This window comes from Scyliorhinus canicula, chromosome 8 (assembly GCF_902713615.1).
Source record: "Scyliorhinus canicula chromosome 8, sScyCan1.1, whole genome shotgun sequence".
Lineage (NCBI taxonomy): Eukaryota > Metazoa > Chordata > Chondrichthyes > Carcharhiniformes > Scyliorhinidae > Scyliorhinus > Scyliorhinus canicula.
Window position 1 is genome coordinate 162,174,557 of NC_052153.1, and position 16,607 is coordinate 162,191,163.

Below are 16,607 nucleotides of genomic sequence, written 5' to 3' on the forward strand. Positions count from 1 at the left end.
GAGCATTGATTTCGAACTTACTAACTGGTGTATCGAGTCTTTGATCAGTATTCGGTTTTGAACCTGTTGGCGGTATCGAAAGATACCTGGCGACTCTTGAGCAAAGGTAATTAGAATTTAAAAAGGCAACCATATTAACCGCCATAAACAGAGCCAATTAGAGAGAGAACACAACGAGCAACACATGCCTCCCAGTTTTTACCACTAAGCTAATCCCAATTGCTCGCATTTGGCCCATATCCCTCCATACCTATATTTCCCAAATAACTGTCTAAATGCTTTTTAAAAGACAAAATTGTACCCACCTCTACTACTGCCTCTGACAGCTCGTTCCAGACACTCACCACCCTCTGTGTGAAAAAACTGCCCCTCTGGACCCTTTTTTAACTCTCCCCTCTCACCTTAAACCTATGCCCTCTAGTTTTAAACTCCCCTATCTTTGGGAAAATATGTTGACTCTCTACCTTATCTATGCCCCTCATTATTTTATAGACCTCTATAAGATCACTCCTAAGACTCCTTCGCAACAGGGAAAAAAGTCCCAGCCTATCCAGCCTCTCCTTATAACTCAAACCATCAAGTCCTGGTAGCATCCTAATAATCTTTTCTGCACTGTTTCTAGTTTAATAATATCTTTTCCGTAATAGGGTGACCAGAACTGTAGACAGTATTCCAAGTATGGCCTTACTAATGTCTTGTATAACTTCAGCAAGACGTTCCAACTCATGTATTCAATGTTCTGACCAATGAAACCTAGCATGCTGAAAGCCTTCTTCACCACCCTGTCCATCTGTGACTCCACTTTCAAACCTGTTCTCCCAGATCTCTCTGTTCGATACCTCTCCCCAACTCCCTACCATTTACTGAATAGGTCCTGCCCAATTTGATCTACCAAAATGCATCACCTTACATTTATCTAAATTAAACTCCATCTGTCATTCATCAACCCACTGGCCCAATTGGCCAAGATCCTGTTGTAATCTTATATAACCTCCTTCACTGTCCACGATGCCAACAATCTTGGTGCCATCTGCAAACTTACTAACCACGCCTCCTACATTCTCAACCAAATCATGAATATAAATAACAAATAACAGTGGACCCAGCACCGATCCCCAAGGCACATCGCTGGTCACAGGCCTCCAGTTTGAAAAACAACCCTCTACAACCACCCTTTGTCTTCTGTCGTCAAGCCAATTTTGTATCCAATTGGCTACCTTGTTGGAGAAGTCCACCCATTTAGTACAGGGTTTCTGAAAATGAGAACCCCGCCCTCTGGCCAGAGCTGAATTGCTCCAGTTTTGCGATCCCCTTGCGGTCATAAAGCTGGATACAATTCAGTGTTCCACACCATGCAGATTTATGCATGGCATGAATTAAGAGGGATTCCCAGGGAATCCCGCAATCGGGCCGCCATCTTGAGCAGGCCGCACCCGAGAAAAGGGACCCCTATCTGGAAGCTAGAGGGTAGTCCAGACAGGGGCAATGGGAAGCATTATAGCTGTAATAGATTTCATAGCATTTACAGTGTAGAAGGAGGCCATTCGGTTCATCGAGTCTGCACCAGCTCTTGGAAGGAGCACTCTACCAAAGCCCACACCTCCACCCTATCCCCATAACCCAGTAACACCACCCAACCAACACTAAGGTCAATTTATCATGGCCAATCCACCTAACCTGCACATCTTTGGACTGTGGGAGGAAACAGGAGCACCCGGAGGAAACCCACGCGCACACAGGGAGAACGTGCAGACTCCACACAGACAGTCACCCAAAGCCGCTAATCGAACCTGGGACTCTGGAGCTGTCAAGCAATTGTGCAAACCACTGTGCTACCGTGCTGCCCATTACTCACCCTGCAGCTCCATGTGTCCATTTCTTGAAGGAGAGCAACTGTGCCTGTGTCTGGTTCCCACAGAACCATTAACGGCAAGCCATTCATAGTTTTCCAGTCGTGGTCTGTGATTGACAGCTCGTAAAAAACACCTGCAGCTTTAACCCATTCATCGGGAGCGGAGCTGAGCGGGAGAAATCTGGAGTGCAATCTGGGAAGATAAGTGGTATAAAAACTTACGTCAGGGATCTGCGGCCTTCACATCGGGAGCAGAGCTGAGTGGGAGAAATCCGGAGTGCAGTCTGGAAATGTAAGAGGTACTCGGTGTCTGTGTCTCTCTGTGTTTTCAAATTGTGGGGGAAGAAAACTGAGAAATGACACCTGATTGAAAGTGATGAGGACAGTCAGAGGATACAGCAGGATTTAGATCAGTTGGAGACTTGGGTGGAGAGATGGTAGATGGAATTTAATCCAGACAAATGTGAGGTAATGCATTTTGGAAGGTGTAATACAGGTGGCAAATATACAGTTAATGGTCGAACCCTTAAGAGTATTGACAGGCAGAGGGATCTGGGTGTACAGGCCCACAGGTCACTGAAAGTGGCAACGCAGGTGGAGAAGGCACACGGCATGCTTGCTTCATTGGCCGGGGCATTGAGTATAAAAATTGGCATGTCATGCTGCAGGTGTACAGAACCTTAGTTAGGCCACACTTGGAGTATAGTGTTCAATTCTGGTGACCATATTACCAGAAGGATGTGGAGGCTTTGGAGAGGGTGCGGAGGATGTTTACCAGGATGTTGCCTGGTATGGAGGGCATTAGCTATGAGGAGAGGTTGGATATACTCGGTTTGTTCTCACTGGAACGACTGAGGTTGAGGGGCGACCTGATAGATGTCTACAGAATTATGAGGGGCATGGACAAAGTGGATAGTCAGAAGCTTTTTCCCAGGGTGGAGGGGTCAATTACTCAGGGATGTAGTTTTAAGGTACGAGGGGAAAAGTTTAGAGATGTGCGAGGGAAGTTTTTTTACACAGAGGGTAGTGGGCGCCTGGAACTCACTGCTGGAGGAGTGGTGGACGCAGGTACGAAGGTGACGTTTAAGGGGCGTCTTGACAAATATATGAATAGGATGGGAATAGAAGGATATGGACCATTGAAGATTTTAGTTCAAACAGGTAGCATGATTGATGCAGCCTTGGACTGCCGAAGGGCCCGTTCCTGTGTTGTACTTTTGTTCTTTGCTCTTTGCTCTATATACCTTCATGCTTCTGTGGTCTAAGTGGTGAAACCTCAATGTCTGTGGGTGGGGGTTGTGTGGGGGTGGTGTCTGTGGAGAGGGTTCCTTTAGGCTGGGGGGTCCCTGGTGGGGGTCCCCTTATTACTGAGGTCCCCTGTGGGGGGTCCCCCTATTACAAAGGTCACTGTGGGTGTCCCCTTGTTACAGGGGTCTTGTGGGGTGTCCCCCTATTACAGAGGTCCCTGTGGGGAGTCCCCTTATTATAGGGGTCCCTGTGGGGAGTCCCCCTATTGTAGGGGTCTCTGTTGGGGGGAGGGGGCATGTGTGGGGGTTGTATGAAGAGGCATTAGCAGGCAGGGAGGGAAGGTGGCAATCAGGTGGGCTCGGAGGGCCTCTATCACCGTGGCCCTGTCGTGGTGGACCTTGCGGTGGGCCAAGGGGTCACCCGTTGCTGTCTTGGCCCACCACGTGGTACACCACGTCAGGTTCACAATTGCTGAGACCACAAGTGATCCGCACCCACGTATTTCCCGTATGAACCAGAGAATCACGGGCGGACAAGGCATACGGCATGGGCCCACTAAATAGATGCAAATAGGTCATTCAGACCCACTTGCATTTATTTACATCCTTCTGCTGGCGCATATCATGGATTTTGTCCATCACATTCGAATCGGCGCCGACTTCCCCAAATTCCGATTCTTCGTCCCATCGGGGACACATTCTGGGCAATCCGGGATGGAGAATCCCACCAACTATATTTTTCTAAATTCATTGTTAAGACTTCCCGAATAATAGATGCCAACATTCCAGTTACAAGTTTCGATTTTACTTCTGAAGTGATTCTCCGCAGACTTTAATGCGTTTTATGGTTGCGTACAAAAGAACAGCTGTGTCCGATACATACCAAAATAAAGAATCGAGCGCACTTAAGCAGATCAGGCTATTGCCTCAGATTTTCTCATAATAGGAATTTAGAATTGTAGATTCATCTCTCCTTTTGTTAAAAGTCATAATTAAATGCTATTATGATACAAATGAGTGTAAAAAAGCAGTACTAATTAACATGAATATAGAGTCAGATTTGTTGGGTATACTGTGGGGAGTTGGGTAGCTTAGTTGACTAGAGTATGACGCAGAATTACATCAATGGTTCAACCCCTGTACTGGCTGTAGTTCTTCATGGAGGCCAAGCCTCCTTGCATTGGCCTGTATTTGTGGAGTGGCACCCCTCAAGCTCAGAGCTGCCAACATTGTCTTTCTCTAATGGAGCGAGATGCCTATGATCCTTTGGGAGGTATGGCAAAATGAATGAGTATTGTATATTCATTACTTGCAGTTGGAATTTCTTGAAAATAAATACATCCAATGTCTGCCAAAGACAATTTTTATGAAGCCAAGCGAATGAGTATTGTTGCTTATTATGACTGCCAGAATAAAAACAAACATAACAATCATCTCAAGGATTTAATAATGGTTCAGTCACATAAACATCCCTGACACTATCAGGTACTGCTTGCTGGGCCTCTCTCCTGGTGTTAGTCTAGGCTCAGCAGGCAAGGAACTAGTTAACACTCTCCTTCATATGGCTCTGAAATGTATTACTGTATGGGCTCCCTGCCAAACACCCTCAGCTCAGTTTATGACTCTGGTTACTATGGGATACTCTAGCACTAGAAAAGATAAGATTGTCTTTGATTGTGCGAGGCTCATTTCAAAAGCTTTGGGAGCCTCTGCTTAATTTCTTTAATAGCTCTTAATTGATGACCCACATTTAAGATAATGTTAACTTGGGGAGGGGGTTGGGAATGAACACTTTCCTCCTTTACAATATTTACACAGAAAATTCACTACTTGACTAAATCTATGGGTAACTGTCATTAATGTTACCCTTACTATTTTATTAACTGCAAATAATACTGCATCCCAACTAATACTGACTAATGGAAAACTAAACAAACCTAGTAAATTACCCCCTTGTAGCTTGCCGCAAACAACATAACTAAAATAACTTATTACCAGACTTGCATTTTACTAATTATGCACCTTTTATTGTGAGCTGTTTTTATGGTTTATAGCTTTTTTAATTGAAGAAGCGACTTTGATGAATGTATCTCTAAGATGAAGAAAAAGAGTGATTTGCATACATTTGAGTGGAAGCTGCATAAGTACATGAGATTAGAGGAATAATGCAGGTGGTGTGAGATGAAGTAAGGTGTGAGGAAGCTTGTGTGGAGTATTAACACTGCGTAGCCCCATTAGGTGGAATGGCCTATTCCTGCACCATAATCACAGAATCATAGAATCCCTACAGTGCAGAAGGAGGCCATTCGGCCTATCGAGTCTGCATCGACCCTCCGAAGGAGCACCCGAGCTATGCCCATGTCCCCACTCTATCCCCTTAATCCAACCTAACCTTTTGGATACTAAGGGGCCAATTTATCATGGCCAATCCACCTAACCTGGACATCTTTGGATTGTGGGAGGGAACCAGAGCACCCGGAGGAAACCCACGCCGACACGGGGAGAACGTGCAGACTCCACACAGACACTCGCCCGAGAGCGGAATTGAACCCAGATCCATAGCACTGTGAGGCAGCAGTGCTAACCACTGTGCAACCCCATAATACTCTGTCATCCTGGGTAACTTTCTTTGGGGATGATTTTCATCTACTAGTACAAGTCAGTTGTAAATGGTTAATAATGGGGAGACCTCTAAGCAGGATGGTAACTTGCTGGAGCACTCAATTCTCAGGTTTGTAGCTCCAGGTGGCAATTTGATTGGTCGTAAGGAGCTGTACAGTTACAAGATCATAGAAGTTTCCCACACAGCAGGAAATAATTCGGCCCTTTGAGCCCCTACTAGCTCTTTGAAAGGGTTTACTTACTGTTGAGGGTCAATCATTTCAGCCCCGGCGCCTTGCTGCAGGAGTTCCTCAGGGTAGTATCCTTGGCCCAACCACCTTCAGCTGCTTCACCAATGACTTTCCCTCCGTCATTAGGTGAGAGGTAGAGATGTTTGTGGATGACTGAACAATGTTCAACACCTCCTCAGCTTGGGCTGATAAATGGCAAGTAACATTTGAGCCACACAAATGCTAGGCAATTAACATGAAAATGAAATGAAATGAAAATGAAAATCGCTTATTGTCACGAGTAGGCTTCAATGAAGTTACTGTGAAAAGCCCCTAGTCGCCACATTCCGGCGCCTGTCCGGGGAGGCTGGTACGGGAACATCTCCAACAAGAGAGAATCTCACCCTTTCTCCTTGACGTTCAATGGCATTACCAGCACGGAACCCCCCACTATCAGCATTCTGAGGGTTACCATTGACCAGAAACTGGACTAGCCATATAAATACTGTGGCTACAAGAGCAGGTCAGAGGCTGGAAATCCTGTGGTGAGTAACTCGCCTCTTCATTTCACAAAGCCTGTCCACCATCTACAAGGCACAAATCAGGAGTGTGATGGAATACTCTCCCCTTGGCTGGCTGAGTGCAGCTCCAATAATACTCAATAATCCCAACATTATCCAGGACAAAGCAGCCCGCTTGATTCACCTCATCCACCACAATAAACATTCTTTCTCTCCACGACTGATGCACAGTGGCAGCAGTGTGTTCTCTGTACAACATGTACTGCAGCAACTCACCAAAGCTTCTGCGATTGCACCTTCCAAACCCACAATCTCTGTGATCTAGAAGGATGAGGGCAGCGTAGGAACACCACCCCCTGCAAGTTCCCCACCAAATCACTCACCATTCAGATTTGGAAATATATTACCGTTTCTTCACTGTCGCTGGGTCAAAATCAGGAACTCCCTTCCTAACAGCACTGTGGGTGTACCTGCCCCACATGGACTGCAGCGGTTCAAGAAGGCAACTCACCACCACCTTCTTAATTAGGGATGATCAACAAATACTTGTCTAGCCAGTGACTCTTTTTGCTTCTGCATTCAATCTTCCTTTTCATAAAACTATGAGCTTGTTCTTTAAGATGGCTTGACCAATTCATGATGGGGGTGGAAAATTGCATGTAATTGAAATTTAAAAGAATGTGATGAATGAAAGCGAAATTGGAAATTGGGGGGCCAGAAATGCAGAAATTCTTAGAATTATTGGAAATGCGCAACCATGTTGTTCATTCTTACAGACCACAATCAGTAAGAATGAACAACAACACCTCCTCCATAATAGTCCTCAATACCGGTGCCCCACAAGGCTGTGTACTTAGCCCCCTACTCTACTCCCTGTACACACACGACTGCATGGCAAAATTTGGATCCAACTCTATCTACAAGTTTGCTGACGATACGACCATAGTGGGCCGGATCTCGAATAACGATGAGTCAGAATACAGGAGGGAGACAGAGAACCTAGTGGAGTGGTGCAGCGACAACAATCTCCCCCTCAATGCCAGCAAAACTAAAGAGCTGCTCATTGACTTCAGGAAGCAAATTACTGTACACACCCCTGTCAGCATCAACGGAGTCGAGGTGGAGATGGTTAGCAGTTTCAAATTCCTAGGGGTGCACATCTCCAATACTCTGCCCTGGTCCACCCACGTTGATGCTACCACCAAGAAAGCACAACAGCGCCTATACTTCCTCGGGAAACGAAGGAAATTCGGCATGTCCACATTAACCCTTACCAACTTTTACAGATGCACTATAGAAAGCATCCTATCGGACTGCATCACAGCCTGGTATGACAACTGCTCAGCCCAGGACCGCAAGAAACTTCAGAGAGTTGTGAACACCGCCCAGTCCATCACACGAACCTGCCTCCCATCCATCGAGTCCATCTGCACTTCCCGCTGCCTGGGGAAAGCGGGCAGCATAATCAAAGACCCCTCCCACCCGGCTTACTCACTCTTCCAACTTCTTCCATCGGGCAGGAGATACAGAAGTCTGAGAACCACGCACGAACAGACTCAAAAACAGCTTCTTCCCCGCTGTTACCAGACTCCTAAATGACCCTCTTATGGACTGACCTCATTAACACTACACCCCTGTATGCTTCATCCGATGCCGGTGCTTATGCAGTTACATTGTATACCTTGTGTTGCCCTATTATGTATTTTCTTTTCTTCCCTTTTCTTCCCATGTACTTAATGATGTGTTGAGCTGCTCGCAGAAAAATACTTTTCACCGTACCTCGGTGAAAGTGACAATAAATAAATTCAATCCAATCCAACCCACTGTGAACCTTTGACAAGATTAATGAAAGAGAGTAGGAAAAAAAGTGACCAGCAAACTGGGTCAGAAAGAAAACTCAGGAGTCTACTGGCATGCAAGAAAGATGTTCCAGCACCCTATTTCTGCTGAAGTAGAGATGATGCTGCCTAACGCAGTTTCAAACTTGGCAGTCCTGCATGGAGCTCCACCATCTCAATAGGTTAATATTATAGAATACCTGTAAGCTGCTGTAGGCATGCTTGAGGTTACAGTTGAACAATACTGTCACATGTTGTGCCAGGTCAATGCTGTACGTGAGCAGCAGGAGTCCTTGCAGATGGCACAGCTCTGCATTTGGCTTTCTGTTGATACGGACCCTGTGAAGGCAGTTCTATGTATCATTGCCAGGTGGCAATGCCTGGTTAACAGAATTTTGGTGGGTGTGGCTTGCTGACAGATAATCATCTGACATATCTTCTATCAGGCAGGATCACTGAAAGCTCACATGGCTCAAACTGGAAACTGCAGGGCAGCACGGTGGCACAGTGGTTAGCACTGCTGCCTCACGGCGCCGAGGTCCCAGGTTCGATCCCGGCTCTGGGTCACTGTCCGTGTGGAGTTTGCACATTCTCCCCATGTTTGTGTGGGTTACGCCCCCACAACCCAAAGATGTGCAGGGTAGGTGGATTGACCACGCCAAATTGCCCCTTTAATTGGAAAACATGAATTGGGTACTCTAAATTTAAAACAAAACTGGATACTGTTATTCTCAGACAAGTTGGTGGAAGATAATTAAATTTTGTGTTCAACATGGTGCCTAAGGGTATTGCCTGAGAATGGCAGTTTGTAAGTCGTGTTCCTGGGATGAGGCAGAAATACTAAACACAATATTAGCCGAAAGGTAATCTGACATCCAAAGTCAAAAAGTTCCATTGAAGCTCAACTAAATCCAGATCATGCACAAGAAAATGTTAACATCTTTCAAATTTGGGTTGCAGAACAAGACATTCAGGACAACTTGCTTCTTGCGGACATGAGAATTCAAGTAACACCTTGTGTTGTTCTATCTCAGGGTAAGGCAATTAACATCAAAAAACATTAGTCAGATGCTGGCATCTGCCACTGTCAGTGTCCAAGCTCATTCAACCTAGAATCTGGGTTGTCAAATTACTTTCAGAACTAGTCTGTCGCCTTGAAACTCACTTTGATTCCTGATTTTCTTGATGACCAGCAAGAACTCTTGAAGGTTCCAGAAAATGATATTGTAGTGTACGGTGCATAACTTTACTCTGAAGGTCACCGATGTGGCCTATCTTCAGTCAGCTGCTGAATTGGATTTGTGACTTCCTCACAGGAAGTAAACACTGGGCAGTGATAAATTGGTATTTGCTCCCTTATCTTGCCACCTACACAATATTGTGTAGGGTTCCTCTCGGTTCCAGTTCTTTATCAAAGTCACTTTATCAAAGTCACAATTGCTGTAATCAAAAGATATGTTTTTCCTAATGACATTTTCGTCTGCGGAATGGTTTATTTCCCCAAGTGAAAGACAGACACCAACCAGATCACTGCTGGTACCTATGTATAGAATTGCAATGACAAATTGTTTGCTATCTTCAGTGTTGAGAACGCCAAGTCAATAATACTGTCTGTGATCTTTACCACCCAGGCTTCCTCCATGAGGCATCATGTTCTCTTCAATCATTAAGTGTTCAGTTTTCTTCTTGCCAATCATATAGGAACTATGTTCAGGTATAAAGATGGACGGAAAGGGTGGCAAAAGAATGGGGAAAATATGGTGGTATTCATGCCAGTCGGTATTTTGAAATCCAAGATTTTGTGATAACAGTGCCAGCCTTGACTGTCAGGTTGCAAAAGAATCACATCTCCTTGTAATCAGTTTATTTCAACTGAAGACCTGTCCAGCGCTGGATGAACAAGGCTTCTCATCCTCTGTAAAATCAGGGCTGGAAAATAATAGATGCAGTTGCATCTTATTCTGAAGTAAATCTATTTGAAATTCTGTTGGGAAAGCTTCAAACATAATTGTTCAGATCTCTTCTGAAACTGTTGTTTATGCTCCACCTTCTCTACCTTGCCCCTCGCCTGAGGTGTGGTGACTCTCAGGTTAAATCACCACCACTCAGCCCTCTCCCTGAAAGAGGAAAGCAGCCGATGGTCATCTGGGCCTATGGCGCCTTTTACCTTTACATAAAACACCAGGGGTGTGGTTTTCCGGTCCTTCCTGCTGACAGGATCCTCCGGTCCCATCGAAGGTCACATCTTGCAAAGGGTTTTCCAGCAGCATGGCCAGAGAGTAATGCAAATGGCCATTGATCTTGGCAGGACTGGAAGATCCTGCTGGCAGCCAATGGCGAGTTGCCTCCGCTGCTGCTGGCAATCCTGCTGCAAGGGCTGGGAAGTAAGTATATGCAGAACGTCAAATGGAAAGTTAGAAGTCACCTGTTGAACTAAGATTACTGTAACATATAAGAAGCAAGGTCCACATCGTAGACATTTATTAAGGTACTTCTTTGCTGTCAACAAGTTCAGTAGTCATTTTAGTGAGGAATTAGAACAACAAAGAACAAAGAAAAGTACAGCACAGGAACAGGCCCTTCGGCCCTCCAAGCCTGCGCCGACCATGCTGCCCGTCCAAACTAAAATCTTCAACACTTCCGGGGTCCGTATCCCTCTAGTCCAATCCTATTCATGTATTTGTTTTTTTAAATAAATTTAGAGTACCCAATTAATTTTTTCCAATTAAGGGGCAATTTAGCGTGGCCAATCCACCAACCCTGCACATCTTTGGGTTGTGGGGGCGAAACCCACGCAAACACGGGGAGAATGTGCAAACTCCACACAGACAGTGACCCAGAGCCGGGATCGAACCTGGGACCACGGCGCCGTGAGGCAACAGGGCTAACCCACTGCGCCACCGTGCTGCCCCTTCATGTATTTGTTAAACGTCGCTATCGTCCCTGCTTCCACCACCTCCTCCGGCAGCGAGTTCCAGGCACCCACTACCATCTATGTAAAAAAACGTGCCTCGTACATCTCCGCTAAACCTTGCCCCTCGCACCTTAAACCTATGCCCCCTAGACGTTGACCCCTCTACCCTGGGAAAAAGCCTCTGACTATCCACTCTGTCTATGCCCCTCATAATTTTGTAGACCTCTGTCAGGTCGCCCCTCAACCTCCGTCGATCCAGTGAGAAGAAACTGAGTATATTCAACCTCGCCTCATAGCTAATGCCCTCCGTACCAGGCAACATCCTGGTAAATTTCTTCTGCGCCCTCTCCAAAGTCTCCACATCCTTCTGGTAGTGTGCTGACCAGAATTGAACACTAAATTCCCAAGTGTGGCCTAACTAAGGTTCTATACAGTTGCAACATGGCTTACCAATTTTTAATACTCATTGACTTTTGCCTGTATTACCAGCTCTACCACTATCTAACTTCAATAACACGTGTAAAAGTCTACATTTGCCGCATGTAAAACGTAATATATGCGTCCCCCTGGCACCCGATTAGCTCAAATTCCATATTCAGTAAACAGAGAAACAGAATAGGCATGAAAATAAGAATAAATTTCTAAAAAATTATGACTGAAATTATGAAGATAATGGACCGAGACAAGCATGAGCAGGTAATAAAAGGTATCGGAAACAAATAGAGGTTGAAGGTCATTGCTCCAAAACTTTATGAAAATCTATTTGCTTGCTAGCTGACCCACTTGGCTCCTGGTAAAGCAACACCTTGATTTTAAACTTAATTCCTGATTTCCAATCCTTTCAGCAGTCCCATCCCTCCCTATCTCTGTAGCCAGCCACAAAACCCTTCCATGATCTGGGCTCCTCTTGTGCATCCCTGAGTGTAATCGCCCCACCATTGGTGGCTGTACCTTCAAGTGCTGAGGCCCGAAGCTCCAGAATTCTCTCCTTACCTCTCTGCTAACACCTGCTTCTTTCCTCCTTTAAGGCACTCTTTAAAACATAACTTCTTGATTAAGATTTCCGTCATTTGCTCTTACATTCCCTTATGTGTCTCAGTGTCAAATTTGGTTTGATAACCCTGTGAAGCATCTTGGGATATTTCACTTCATTAAAGACACTATATAAATGCAAGTCATCATGCTTGCATGAGCAAGGTCTGAGAAAATTTACCATACACATTTTAAAAAGTCTTTTGTCCACATATTTTAACCAGCAAATATTATCCAATCGTTCATTAGATTTGGGCATCATCACCAAGGTCAACATTTATTGCCAAGAAGGGTTATGGAGACTGGGTAGGACGGTGGAGTTAAGTCCAGGATGAGATTAGGCATGATTGAATGACTCTATGGGCCAAATGGCATAATTTTGCTCCTATATCTTATGAATTATCCCTAACTGCACTTGAGATGGTGGTGGTGAGCCATCTCCTTGAAGTGCTGCAGTCCATGTAGTGTGTCACAACAGGGGAGAGAGGCAAACCTGAACTCCTTTCTAGTTCTCACCATCCCTCTGTTGGCTGAGGTACTTTAATTTTTGAAATTGGCTGCGGCACTTCCTCGACCCCTCTGTGACATCAATTCTAAAGTGATTTGCAGCAAACTCTCTTTAGGGTCAAATCAGAAGTATAGTTTATTCGCTAGCAGGAATCTGCCAGAGAAACATGAGGTGGCTTAGCTACAGGCTGTTGGTCAGCCTGGAGTCCCGCTGCTGTGTTTGCAGGCTGCAGTACAAACAGCCGACTGAGTTGTGTGTCTAGAAATGTAACACAAAAGCTTTCCAAAGGCCATGTGATGTCACCCATTGATGAGTTTGTTGCAGGCTAACAAGCAGTTACAAGCTATTGTTCACCTTAGGAGATAAATGGTGGCTATTTGTGCATCTTCAAGAATAAAGAGTGACGATGGCTCTCCCTTTATTACAGGACCAGGCTGGGGAGACAGATTGGCTGCTGCTCCCTGGTTTTATTGATTGCAATGTGTCCTCACAATTAGAGGTGTGTGATTCCATGAGAATGAGGGTTGAACTATTGTCCTCTAACTGCTGTTGTGAATTACCGAAACTTAAGTCAATTTGTGAACCATCATCCTTTGATTCAGCAAAGTCCACATATTAAATAGCAAAAAAGTAAGGTTTGATTTAAACAGTTTAGGATCTCTTTCATGTCTTAATGACACGACAAGTGTAAGAACACCAACAATACTGTTAGGAATGGAGTTCCAGGACTTTGACTCAGTGACAGTGAAGCATGTATGTTCAAATCAGAATTGTGTCTTGTGTCCATTGCTCTTGTTCTTCTAGAGAGTGGAGTTGCCAGTTTGAAAGGTTCTGTTGAAGGAGCATTTTGCAGATGATACACGGCGCTGCCACTGAGTGCTGGTGGTGGAGGGCGTGAATGTTTACAGTGGTGATGGGATGCCAATCAAGTGGGCTGATTTGTTCTGGATGGTGTTGAGCTTCTTAAGCATTGGTGGAGCAGTATCTTTCCAAGCAAGTGGAGAGTATTCCACCACACCCCTGACTTGTGCCTTGTAGATGGTGGACAGACTTTGGGGAGACAGGAGGTGAATTGCTTGATGCAGGATTCCGAGCCTGCTCTTGTTTCTGTTCAATGGTAACTTCAGGGTGCAGATAGTGATGGTAATGCAGTTGAATGTCTTGGGAAGATGGTTAGATTCTTTCTTGATGGTGATTGCCTTGCATTTGTGTGTTACAAATGTTATTTGATTTGTAAATACATCATGCTTCAGCCGTAGGACTCAAATTCCCTATTCTTAAAACAGCTATATACTGGATTAGAGGGGCTGGGGGTCACCTTAGTCAAAAGTGAGGAATGAAGCTCATAAAACACTAGGGGCGAAATTCTCCGCACCCGCGGAAAGTCGGCAAACGGTCGTAAAAATCGGGACCGTTTTACGACGGTCGCAAAGGCTTCATTTCCCGACCGATTCACTTCCTGGAAATGGGCTAGCAGCGCGGCCGCGTCAATTACGTGCGTGATGACGACGGAACGCCGCGACGACGACACGAACCCGCCCATGTGACGCCGCCCGACGCCGTAAAAAGGCGCGGGCGACCACAGAATCTGTCGGGCAGGATGTCGGAGCCTAGGCGAGTTGCACCTCGCTTTATTGATGCAGACGTCGAGGCGCTGCTCGATGCCGTGGAGCAGAGGAGGGGCATCATCCGCCCGCGGAGAGGGCATCGCCAACCTGCCAGCACGGTACGCCAGGCCTGGCGTGACGTGGCTGCTGCCGTCAGTGCTGTGGGGCAGACCCCTCGCTCAGCAGAGCAGTGCCGAAAGAAGCTACACGACCTCACCAGGTCTGCCAGGGTAAGTGCCATGAGGGTGCCCCCTAGTCACAACCATCCCTCCCCCTTAACTGCCCGGGGGGGGGGGGGGGGGAGAGGGATTGGGGCAGAGTTATTTGAGGGTGGTTCACAAAGTTGTCACAGACCCAGCGCTCTGGCCCCGAGGAGAGATGCAATCATCTGATGACAACTTGCCCCCCCCCCAAACTGTGCCAGTATCAGAACGGACTTCTGATACCTACCGTTTTGTAATGATCTACCTATGTTTCCTCCCCCAACAGGCCAAGGCCGGTCATAACCACCGTGAGCGGCACAAGACTGGAGGGGGCTCGCCCAACATGCACCCCCTCAGCACCTTTGAACAGAGGGCACTGGACCTTGTTGGGGGGTCTGCCACCCGCGATATCGCGCAATGCGAGGTTGGCGGAACTGCAGCAAGTGAGACAACCCTCCCTGACAAACACCCTCCCCCCCCCATCCTCTGTCCCTTCACACACCCTGCCCACTGGGACACCTCCCCATCCTCTGTCCCTTCACACACCCTGCCCACTGGGACCGTCCAGCGGCCTGCCGAGCAAATCGAAATAACCCGTCTCATTCTCTTCCCTAGGACGTGATGCCGAACGACCAGGGCCGTCTGGCTGCAGACGGAGACAGGAATCTGCCGCCACCTCACCCGGGGCCTCACAACAGAGGGTGCCCGATCAGCGGGCAGCCCTATCTGCCCCAACCCAATCTGCGGACCAGGACGCACAGAGGGTTCGAGGTCCACCACCACCACCAGAAATGGCCAGGGACAACCCTCCTGTCGCTGAGCGGCCCCACACCCTGGACGAGGACCTAACCATTGAGAGCGTCGGGCTTGCGGCACTGCTTTCTCCCACCACTTCCATCATCCCAGAGATACACACCCCGGCGGGCCTATTTAGTGATGAGTCTCCTGGGGCACAGTCTGGTTGGCACATCACAGATGAGCAGGTACAGCAGGTGGAGGTCGGAGCAACAGAGGGCCCGGACTCGCGGAGGCCAGACCAGGCCCAGGATGCAGCTGGCTCCCAGACGTTTTCGGAGTTCCTGGAGTTTCTCAACCCACCCGCACAGCCGATGCCTCAGGAAACCCAGGGAAACAATGACGGGATGAGGGCTTCCTTCCAGACTCTGCAGACGCTGTTAGAGGAGTCGATCCGCGTCCAAGAGCAGGGAGTGGTGCCGCTCATGGCAGAGACCTAGTCCGACACCGCACGGGTGGCATCCACGGTGGAGGCAATGGGTCAGGTTATGCAAGACGTTGGGATTAATGTGCACGCGTCATCCTCGGCCCTGGACAGGGTTGCCCTCTCACAGGCAGCAATGTGCCAGAGCCAAACCGACATTGCCGGCGCCCTGCGGGCCATGGCCGAGTCTCAGCAGGTCATTGGCCAGTCGCAGCAGTCAGTCGCCGAGAGCATCAACCGCCTGACACATGGGCTGGATGGCGTCGTGCACTCACAGGTTGAGATCACACAGTCCCTGGCGGGAATGTCTAACTCCCTGGACTCCGTCTCTGCAAACCTTCGGATCCTGGTGGATACCGTTGCAGGCCTCCAGGACTGGCAGCGCCAGGTGTCGGTGGTGCGACGGGGAACCTCCCCGCTCGCACCTCTGTCCCAAAGTGAGGCCCGGGGGCCACCGGGCTCCCCGAGGGAGGAGGAGGTTTCGGGGCCCGTCCCATTAACTCCATCACGGGACGTCCCGGAATTCTCGGCCTCCCCCCGTCCCATCCCTGGTGCATCGGGTGGGCAGCAGGCAGAGCAGGGTGGCACAATGTCACCCGAGACGCCCGCAGAGCAGCCTGGCCCATCAAGGCCGGGTCGCCCCAGGAAACGCTTGGCCAAGGAGAAACGAGTCGAGGGGGGCGATTTGCAGCAGTCCTCCTCCACTCCTGCTGTATCATCTGGGGAGTCACTTAGACGTAGTGGTAGGGCCCGTAAGGCAACTAAGATAGACACTGAGTAAGTTGGCACGGGTGAAGGGCACAGTTTAGTTGTAGGGGCTAGGGCACCTGTAAAT